Consider the following 11,070-nt stretch of genomic DNA (forward strand, 5'->3'; position numbering starts at 1 on the left):
ACCAAAGTGCCTCGGATAATTTGCTCTTCCATCCCTTCCCCATGGCATTTACGGTCTTTTGTAGAATGTTTTTGATTTGCTTGTTAGACGTTTCTGCTTGACCACTTTTTTGGGGATGGTACGGAGTAGCAACCCGGTGATCTACTCCAAGTTTGCTGAGGCACTTCCTTACAGGTTTTATCGATGAAGTGAGAGCCTCCATCACTAATCACAACTCGTGGAACTCCAAAGCGCGGGAATATTGTTTCCTGAAACATTCTTTTGGAGCTCCTTGAGTCGGCCGCAACACAAGGTAGTGCTTCTACCCATTTGGACACGTAGTCCACAGCCACCAAGATGTATTAGGCGGCCCCGCTGAGATGTGTTTCTGACCTGCCCAATGCCAATATATCCCCTCTCCCGTTTCCATGAGAGGCACCCGCCCGTCCGTGTGTGCCCGTCACCATCGACGCCGTGGCGAGAATGTAGAAACGCCACGGTGTAGACGACCCACTTTGGAGAGGCAGCAGGGCGGTACAGAGGATCACCAGCAATGCAAGTTGGTTCGGAAAAACTTCGCCCAAGAGATGGAAATGGGAACACAAATGTCCGATATTCATATCTGTTTAAACATTAATGTGAATATCTGTATTCATATTTAAATTTAATGTGGTAGCAAAGTGGATACATCTAATTTCGATTTTCGTTGATTTTCTCTATCCGATTCCATATCCGTATTCGACAATATCCGACACTATCTATATCCGTATCTATTAAATCTATTTTAAACTCATGTTAATTTCCCATAACTAATATTATATTAATATTTTTATCATAAAGTGTAAAAAGATTTAGTTTCTAAATATTCTTATTGTATCTATTTATTATAGGCGAAGCTACTTATAATTTTTTATATATTAATAAGAAATGTTCATATATTTATTAAAATATATTTTTATTTCTTGTTTTATTTTTTATGAATTCATTTATTAAAATTTTTGTTGATAAATTTGTATTTTTCGACTAGTTATCTTTATTATATTATCATATTTTAGTTTCTACATGTATAACAATTTTGTATTCCAAAACTACCAATAAAGGAAATAGCTAAAGTCTATCTTATATTTCGACTAAATATCCGAATGAAAATCCGAATTCAAGGTATCCGTTTTACATTTGTATTCAAAAATATTCAAATCTATATCAATATTCGAATTGAAATATGATAAAAATATTATTTTAATCCGATTCCATGCGAATCCGATCCTTTCTACCCTTAATCGCCACTTGCGGTCGGGCAGGCCACGAGGCTCTCACGAAGCACTTGAGTCATGGTGCCATGCCAGGCCAGTCCAGTACCCACGAACCCAACAGCCTCGGGAGCAAAGCTTGCAGATCCGCGGCCATCCCCGCCCAATCCGGCCATCGTGTGCTATATCATTCCCATAATACCCTTACACTATTTATACCACCCAAATATACTACACTTACATCTAGTTAGAATTTGAGCGGTACATAATTAATCTAGATTGTACGATGTTTATATACTAATATACTAGTCCTTTTCGGATATGTGCGTCGCACGTGAGCTCTTAATCATTGATGTGCAGCTTTGTTCTTGCCTTGTGCCAGTTGCCATGATAAATAGTAATTGTTTAATGTTTATTTTACTTCCTTTAAATTTCCTTAATTTAATAAACTAATTGAAATGAGTTTCTTTTTCTAATTACGATGAAAATCAATAAAAATTCAATATTTGCTCAGTTACAAATAACTCCAACCATAATGCCTAGTGCTTTTGTAACTCTGTGCAAAATCGCGTTAGCATTGAATTTTTTACATATTTTTTACGCGCCACTATTGTGCCCGCAGGTCACAGCCCTGAAGCCACAGGCCCGCAGCAAAAATCTTCTCCACCACCTGATTTATTTGCGTCCGCTCAAGCTGCAAAATCAGGCGGCAACAACCGAAATCATTGATGTTTGCAACTTGCAAAATCGAGCTGTGGTGCCAGTAGGATCAGGCTTGGTTTGGGTCCCCCAAGAAAGGCTGAAATCAACGTCAAGGAGACGTGTCCCCGGTCGATCTTTTCACAAGCTACCACTTGATTCCAGAAGATAGAGCCCAACTGTACCGTCACAGCATGGTCAACATCAACGTCAAGGAGACGTGTCCCCGGTCGATCTTTTCACATGCTACCACTTGATTCCAGAAGATAGAGCCAACTGTACCGTCACAGCATGGTCAACATTTAGTCTGCAGACTGAGCTTGACCCGCATGCACATGCTGTCCAGCAGCGCATGACACCAAAGGGTCCGCAGACCCGTCCTGTTTGGATAGACTAAAATTGAGTGCGAAACTTTAACATATATTAACACTCATATTTTGCTAAAATTTTTAAGTTTTGTCTAAAGTTTAGCACATCTCATTAGCACTCATGTTTGGATGGACTTGCACCAAACGTTATCACTTTTGGATATTAGGACCCTGAGCTTGATGTAGAGGCTGTCCAGTAGCTTGACACCAAAGGATAAGTAGCCCTGACTAGCTTGCCCGGCCTCACAACATCAACAGCCCATCCAAAGACTCCCAGAGCACACAGCGGCAAACACTACCACCCCACGATGGCTCTCAGTGCAAGCAGCACAGGCTTGGTGATGCTGTGCTTCGCTTCTCTCCTCGTCTCATCACTTGCTGATGATACCTCCGGAGCCCTTGGTACTAAACGCCATGCCTTTTCTTTTGTCAATAAATTCACGTGCACCTCCTGCAAACGCTTATGATGATACTTGATACCAATTATAGCAGATGCTGGTAAGAATATGGCATCAGGAGGGGTCGTGGATGCGTACTCCCCACCAGGGCCACCAACATATGGTCCTCCAACTTACGGCGCAGTGAATAGAATAACAGCTAGATGTGTTCTTGTAGTTTTTTGTTGTATGTTTTCTTTTCTTTTCTGAACCTTCTGTTTCATTTTAAAAAGCAGGGCAGACCGCCGAGTTTATGGAGTATGTATGCAAATAAAATTATCAGGACTCAACATGGATGCACGTTTGGCTGCATGCATGTATGAGCATATATTCCTTGCTTATTAGGCTCCAGATAGTGTCAAATCTTATAGACTGCAATAAAATGCATTTGTTAAATCTTGTTTTTTATCACCACAAATTCAAAACACCGCAGCCCTTAACCCCCTTCCCCTGCTGCTGCTGCTTTGGTGCGTTCGAAAAAAGCTGCAACGGTGCAACCGAATGGTCTCTAACGGCACCTCCCTCGACACCGACACCACAATCATGTCCACCGAAAAAAAAATCATTGCCACCATGGCTGCTGACCTCAAGCTCTAGACACCAATTCCCCTTGTGACCTGGTGTACTCTGCTCTCCGTTGTAACAATAAGCTCTTGATGCCCTTTCATCTCCCCTCGCCCTCCCCTCTGTTGTAACCCTGGGCACTACACCGTGCCCACGCAAAATTTTAGCCACCATATGTGTAGGTCCTGCACATGCAACTTTGTTTGAATGGAAGTTCAAGCATGCGTGTGGCCATGGTTGGTTCATAAGAACCATTTAATTTGAAATAAGTTATTTTTAAAAAAGAATTAGTCAGAAGAGCTGCCGATGATATTAAAAATAAGAATAAGTGAACCTAGACTAGACGTTACAACATATGCAAGAGGAACTTCAAAAACTACAACAAGATGGTCCAATATCTATGCCATCTACAAAGCAACTAAAGACATCAGGGGCGGGAGGACGCGGCCGGCGGTGGGCGGGTGGATCCGCTGCAGTTTTTTTTATTATTGACTGAGGCGGGCGCACAACCGCCTCAGAAAAGGGTTCATTTACTGTGACCCTTGGTCTGAGGGCGGTTGCAAAAACCGCCTTAGTTAATCGATTTTGACCGTCTCAGAAAAGATTTGTGTAATAGTGTGTCTTGCTGAGGTCGAGATGAATATCACTACAAGAAATCCTTGGCTTTTTGACGTAAAATCCATTTATGACGCTGGCTTTATGACGTTAATTATGACATAGTTATGTGAATTATGACACTATTTATGTGAATTATGACATTAGTTATGTGAATTATGACATCAATTACATGTATGATGATAAAAATGCACAAACTTATGTCATAATTCACGTTTTCTGACATAAACTTGTGTCATAATTCACATAACTATGTCATAATTAACGTCATAAAGCCAGCGTCACAAATGGATTTTACGTCAAAAAGCCAAGGATTTCTTGTAGTGTATTTGCATAACAACACGTCAAACCGATGTGGTTAGGCATATGTTATGTATGCCAATTTGAGTTGAAGAATCGGTGAATGCGCTTCTATACTTATTAAGTGTCATTTGGCTTGTAAACCTTTACAATTTACAAAAGGCTAAATTGTAGCAGATTTTATTGTTGAGCATCGGGCTGACAATGAGCATGGTAAGATTCTTGAAGAAGGAAATGACCGATATATGAGTATCGCCCTTACAATTATTTTGCCCAAGATGTTCTGTGTTAAGCATCGTGCAAAGCTCATCAAAAGACTGGGGGGCATGTTAAAAATGCAAGCTCATCACCAAAACTTCAAGACCAACCGAATACTTGCCTATACCAAGGTAACAATATTGCTACACTATACTCATTATTTGGATTGATTACTCCACGGTCTTTGGCCAAATCCTTGCTATTATTCAACTTTGGATTATAGCAGAATGCATATGCAACCATATATCATTCAATATCCTTCTATATATCTAAACTGTAGGGAATCACAAAGACCGATTATCACTAATAGTGATCCGGCCAGAATTGTACGTGTTAATGGTAATAGAGGTGAGAAGAACAAAAAACAAGAAGACAAGTGTTTGCAGCCGAGTTGATGTCCCTCGGGCTTATCTCACACTCAAATGGAGGAGGTTGCAGCGGATGCGTAAGAAAAAATCAATAGAGCAACAGGTTGAGGTAGTGCCGGCTAGGTCAGCAAATACCAAGCAGGTATGAGAGCCAAACCGAGTGGTTTCATCATCACCTTGAATTAGAGCAAATCATGACCGACACATAGTTTCATCGCTCTTAGAAGCAAGATATGGCCGATGTATTGTTCATCATCATCCTTAGTTAATTTTGGTCCAGAATATTATTTTTTGGCATGCAAGCTTTGTCAAAAAAACAGGAGGCATATGTTGACGACCAAAATTGGCACAATTGTGTAGACTGTCTGACCGATATGCATAAACCGGTCAGATCTGTTTGGGTGACTTTGTTAAAATGGCAATTTGACTTCAATATTGCGTAGCTCTCGTCGAGATTTGGACTTCGGATGAGAGAGTTATGACTTCGAAAATATCTGATCGAGACCAGACCAGTTAGACCAGTTGGCACTTGTGCCACGCCACAATGCAGCCTATGTTCTCCCCAAGTAACTTCATACCATCCTGTCCAGGTATATCCAACTCAACCGTACGACCGTAACTCCTCTTAACTATTGTATCAATGGTAACCTTGGCATAGCCTATAGGTAATTGATGATCATGAGTTATGACATCATTCCCAAGCCAAGCTTGACCAGTTGCCACTTTGTTCTTAAGGATCTTATCTTGGACATATAACTTGTAAGGTGTTGGGTACGTGATTTCATCTACAGGATAAGTGCCAAGTTCTTCTTCATCAGGAAGCACAGTGCTTCCACAGCTACTACAAATCCTCGTCGGACTCACGAATGCAGGGACAGCTTGATCGGGTGCAGAAGGAAGTCTGCCCAATTTCTCCTCAAACTCCGCTCGTAACCTGTCACTATGTTGAGTTACTTCCTCAAGCAAAGCCTAAAGCAGGTCATGCCATTGTTATTCTCATTCGGCCTTTTTCCTCGACCAACTTCCATACGTGTCTTTATCAGCTTGGAAAGAAACAACCCATGGAACCAATCTGGTGCCTCGTGTATGAACTGGGTGCTCTTTTCTTCGCAAGGCCCGAGTCAGCTCATCATCTCCCTGTCTGGAATAAAAATACCATGTTCAACTACCTAGTGGACCGATTGAATTCGATGCACTAGATCCTCGACTGAAGGAGTACTGTAACTTTAGGAAACCGTTAGAGTTGTAGGAAGCCCCCCTCGCGAGAAGATGTCTCACAGAGCGAGGATTCCACCCATCTATCTATAGCTTAACACCACTCTTGATTAGATGCTCCTGTTGTTTCTCCCGTTCTGATATTTTTCTCAAGTACCCACGAGATACAGTCCTATGAGGATTATCATTTTGGGAGGAATTGACCTTATTTTTCTCACTAAGTGCTTGCTGATCCTCGGATAGCTTGAACCTCACAAATTCATCCCAGTACTGCTACTGGTTTGGGATGTACTTCCATTCTGGCTCAGTTCCTTTCTGCACATGCCGGCGGTGGCAGGGGAAGGGGGCTGTTGGTGTAGGATACCCTTCGGAGTAATGGAGTATTACAACAGCTCGATTCGTCGAGGACGAAGCCTCAAGAAGACAATCACGACCAGTGTAACAGCACGAAAATAAAAGCAAGGGCGTAATTGCTCTGTATTCAATGTCCCATCACTAGCAGTTATGGTGGGTATTTATAGCCAGCGGCTCAACTACCCATGGGCGTAAAATACCCGTACTGCCCTCCAACTGCCACAATTACAGAATATTTCATGGGTTCCCGGGTAATATCACGTTTACAGACAACTAGTGGATTACAGGTGGGCCGCCGCATGGCTCCGTGGCCTTCGTCACTGGACGTCTTCAACCGGGACTTTGGGCTCGGCCTTCACCATTCAAGTCCTTCATTACCCTCCCCCCCCCCCCGCTCGGTCACCATTCGCTCTTTGGCCTTCGCTGTCCCCCCTTCGCCATCGCGCCAGACAGGGGTTGATCCTAAACCCCAGATTCAAAGTCATCGGTCTGGGGACTTCGTCGAGGACACATCGCTCCAGTGCCTCCACCGGCCAGAGCGCGCACGATAGTCTCGTCCTACATCTTCGGGTCCTAGCGCCTTCGCACCATTGCCGAAGGTGGCTCCCCCAACAGTAGCCCCTCGAGGCTTTAGATGCTCCTTGGAGCATCCGAAGGCTCGACATCCTGGCGTGTGAAACGCTGCCTCAAGTGCCACCCTTCGGGCATGCGAGCGCACGAGGACGACCTGAATACCTGTGGTGTCACAAAGACAAAGAAAAAAGTTGACTTCGCCGCAGGTGAAGTTAGATTATCTTTTTGCATTTTTAGGGAAAGTATTAGAATAATAAAATTGAAGAAAAGAGGCAATCAAGATTCCTAATAAAAGACGCTGTTGCCCCATATCAATTCAGATTCCTTCGCGCGGGCCGAAGGCAAAAGCGACGTTTTACCTCGTTGGCGTGTGCTCCCATGCGCCAGGGGGCGGGAGGTCGGCACTATATAAGCCGACCCCCCCCTGGGGGGGGTTAGAACTCACGCTCTAAATACTTCATCCCCCCAGCCCCAAGCCCGTCTTCGCTTGTGCTTCCAGAATCCGACAGTTTGCCCGGCGCTTGGGCTTCGGCATTGATTTCTTCTTTGGACACGACGGCCTCCTCTGAGGACATGGCGCCACGCGAATGAGTCCGATTCCCTCTGACCTGCGTCCTTGGGAAAAGCTACATGACACAAGCCATGATTGAAGACATGGAGAGCCGAGGTATCCTCGAGGCTGCCCTCGCGAGGGCTCCTCCAGTCGGGGAGACTGAGGCGAAGCCCCACCCTGACGAGGTCATGGTCTTCCGGGATTTTTTCATCGCCGGTCTTCGTTTCCCTCTGGACCCGGTGGTGGTGGAGATCTTCAAGCTCTTTGACGTTTATACTCACCAAATGATGCCGACCTCCTTCGTTTGGCTCAACCTCTACATGTGGTTGACGAAGACCTGCAAAATGAAGCCAACCGCCGCAGGCTTCACTCGGCTTTTGTTGGTGCTCTTTAAGTACCCATTTTATCCCTTATTTATCCTTGATAATGGCATGAATTTAATATCAAAATCACTTACCATCCTAACCCCGGCCTAATTATTGGTCATTTTCACATTTGCACATATATTTTGGAGGAACTTCGTTTTTGTAGGTTTTTTACCTATTTTGGTGAATGAAATGATGAGGCCCGTGAACGAGCGCTAACACGGAAAAAGACGAAGGCCAAAGCCCAAAGGAAGGACCAAAGCCCATGTTGATTCGAAGCCCATTCATGCATATCCATCCTCCAAGAGAGCCCAAAGGACCAAGCCCACGAAGATGAGATCAAGATACTTCGGAATTAAGCAAAGCAAATGAAGATTTAAGGAAGGATTCTCTATCCTATCCTTTCCTCGAAGATATCTCCAAGATAACGACGTCCAAAGGGGTGCAATCGTGAAGAACATAAACTCTAGAAGATGCGAGGAGTCTACACGTGAAAGATGAGACCAAGGCGGGCCCGAAAGAGGGTAGGCCGGCCGTCCTAGGCCCATGAGCCGGCCGGCCTAGCCCGTTTCCGAGGCGGTTTAGCCTCCCCTTAGACTAGTGGCCTCCTCGGCTCATGAATAGCTTGCACCTTATTCAACTTGCGGCATCCATCCACCCAGAACTCGACGAAAACCTAGGGCTAACACCGAAGGAGGCTAACGGCCGCCGTGAGTCTTTGAGGGTACCTAGGAGATGGCTTAGGCGACCCCTAACCGCCATGGCCTCCCTGCGAGGTTGTGCCATGGTGGAGTTCGGGAGTCATCCCCAACATTCGTCGGGGTATGTACACACACGATGGTGATATCAATCTACTCTTTATTCTAGTTGTCTTGACTTTGGTCTACTTCAATGCAAGCTTTATTTCTCATATGTGATGCATCCATATGTTCATAGTAAGATTAGATCTATTCGTAGTGATTAGTCTATATCTTGCGGATACGTTGAGGTAGAGTGTTTTAGCTAGTTGGTTGATTACCCCGGTGTGGTGACAGCATGGCGGAGGGAAAAGTTCTAGCGACGACATGATGTGGAATAGGATCGATGGTGAGTACCATGGGAGTCGTTGCACGGCCACCAAGAGGAGGAGCCTTGAGTAAGAGCACTTGGTGGGCGTTTGGGGTAAAGTTTTGGGAAACCTTAGGCGTCAACATGCACCTCGCACCGGCAACCATGGGAAAGTAGGCTGCTTGTGAGCCGCCTTTCTGAGAGATAATTCCGTGTACCTTTAGTTGAGATGCAATCTATGTTTTGATCACCTTTTTGACTAGAACCGTACCTAGAGACGATAGGCCCTAGCTCCTTGGTTGTGTTATCTCATCTACGGTTGTGGGTGTGATGAACACTTATGCTTCATTCATATCTATCAAGTGTTCAGTTTATATGCAATCTATGCTTCATGTTAGGATAGATACGTTAGATTAGATGGAAAACCTTAGGTAGTTCTTTGTCGATCCACGGATTGATAAACCTATGAGGAGTACTCTAAGGGAAAAGCTATCACGATCCGTGCGCTTGCGGTACATAAATTGGGGTGCTAAGAAGCGTCAACAAGCTTTTCTAGCGCCGTTGCCGGGGATCGGCAACACGAACCCTAGGGAGATCTATCTATCTTTTTGGACTAACCCTAATTTTATTATTGCATATATCCTGTGTTTCTTGTTTGTGTCCATGAATGCAGGTAAAACCCTAGACACAAAGCGATTGAGAAGTTCTCAACGTCCGTACTTTGACAAGTCCAATCTCACTCAAGCAAGTTGATGGCTACGTGAAGACCCGCTCTTTAGTGGTAGGTGCTAACTTTTGTTAGTGGCCCAACATCCGCTATCGAGCCCACACTCAAAACATGTAAAAATGAGAAAGGTGTGTCACCGTGTCAATTTTGGCTAATGTCTCTTGGAGATTTCTTTGTCCAAGCCATAGGTGATGAGTCATGCCCCGAAGAAGTCGTGACATCCGATCATCAACATCTTTGGAGAGTCGCTGTTATGACCAAATTTTTCACCCATAATTAGAGAGGTACCATGGAGGAAAATTGAAGATTACGAATCTCCATCAAGTATTCTTTCCAATGCATCAAAAATCGTCAATTTCAGACAACGGTACAAAGAGTTAAGGTAAAATCTTTCAACACTACACATTCTGAAATTCTTCAGGACAGATTGTAGTGCCGGAGTAATACGAGCATAGCACTTTCATCCGGAGTCCGTTTGGAGTGAATGAGCACTCGTTGAAAAGGGAATTTGATACACATTGCAATGGAATGGAAGTTTGGTACATGTTCTGCACTGGATGAAGAGTAATTCAATGAAAAAGAGACTGCAGCAAACAATAGAAAAGGCGATGACGATGTAGAAGGAAGATTAGAGAGCCTTGAGCCCCCTATGATCCCGACACCCTGGGTAATACAAGAACAATGGAGAAGATACATCATTGGAGCCATGCTATTTGCTGGTGGATCAATGGTGATGAACTTGAAGCCTGGGGATACACAACACGATGCTCAAAGACCACAAGATCAAGGTCATCAACATCTCCGGATCAATTCACAAGAAGGTACTGATTGCATCTAAATTCTGCAAGGCCTCTGAAGAAAGCAACAAAATATTTTTGGATATTAAGGAGCCCCATGAAATTCCGGTTCCAACGAATCAAAAACTAAATCAATCGGAAAGGTAATTTCATAAACTTTTCAATAGAGCTATATTTTGGTATATGTTCTATTCTGTATACAGGGGAAAATCCAAGGCAGGAGCAACATAATGGGAGCAAGATAGAGGAGATAATGATGACGACTACGAGGAGGAGCTTGGGCAATGCTTTCATCAAGCGTACATGATCAAATTCAGAGGAGAAGAACAAAACAAAGACCCCAAGAACATTGACAAATAAAGACACAAGCGGTGTACCTTCGACAAATGAAGATGTTGCAAGCAAACCACGATGGATTACAAGAGGTGACATCAAGCTGCATGGAACACCTTCACCTCTTGCATGAAGGACCATGGCCTCGCATCAATTTGAAGGTAAGAAAGTCGAGCTCTATGACTTTAAATGAAGCGCTTTGAGGGAGGCAACCCGATCTTTTATTTTATTAATATGACCATCTACATTGCACTATTTAATCGGAATA

At 43.9% G+C, this 11,070-nt stretch overlaps 1 long non-coding RNA gene across 1 annotated transcript; it reads left to right on the top strand.

The window, feature by feature from the left end:
* Window positions 1-2,493: 2,493 nt before the first annotated feature.
* LOC120645225 lies at window positions 2,494-5,190 on the top strand. Its single transcript, XR_005664181.1, has 3 exons — window positions 2,494-2,698; window positions 2,786-4,601; window positions 4,751-5,190. It is a non-coding gene; the product is annotated as an uncharacterized LOC120645225 (long non-coding RNA).
* The last annotated feature ends 5,880 nt before the right edge of the window (window positions 5,191-11,070 follow it).

The sequence above is a fragment of the Panicum virgatum genome, chromosome 8K (genome assembly GCF_016808335.1).
Source record: "Panicum virgatum strain AP13 chromosome 8K, P.virgatum_v5, whole genome shotgun sequence".
NCBI lineage: Eukaryota > Viridiplantae > Streptophyta > Magnoliopsida > Poales > Poaceae > Panicum > Panicum virgatum.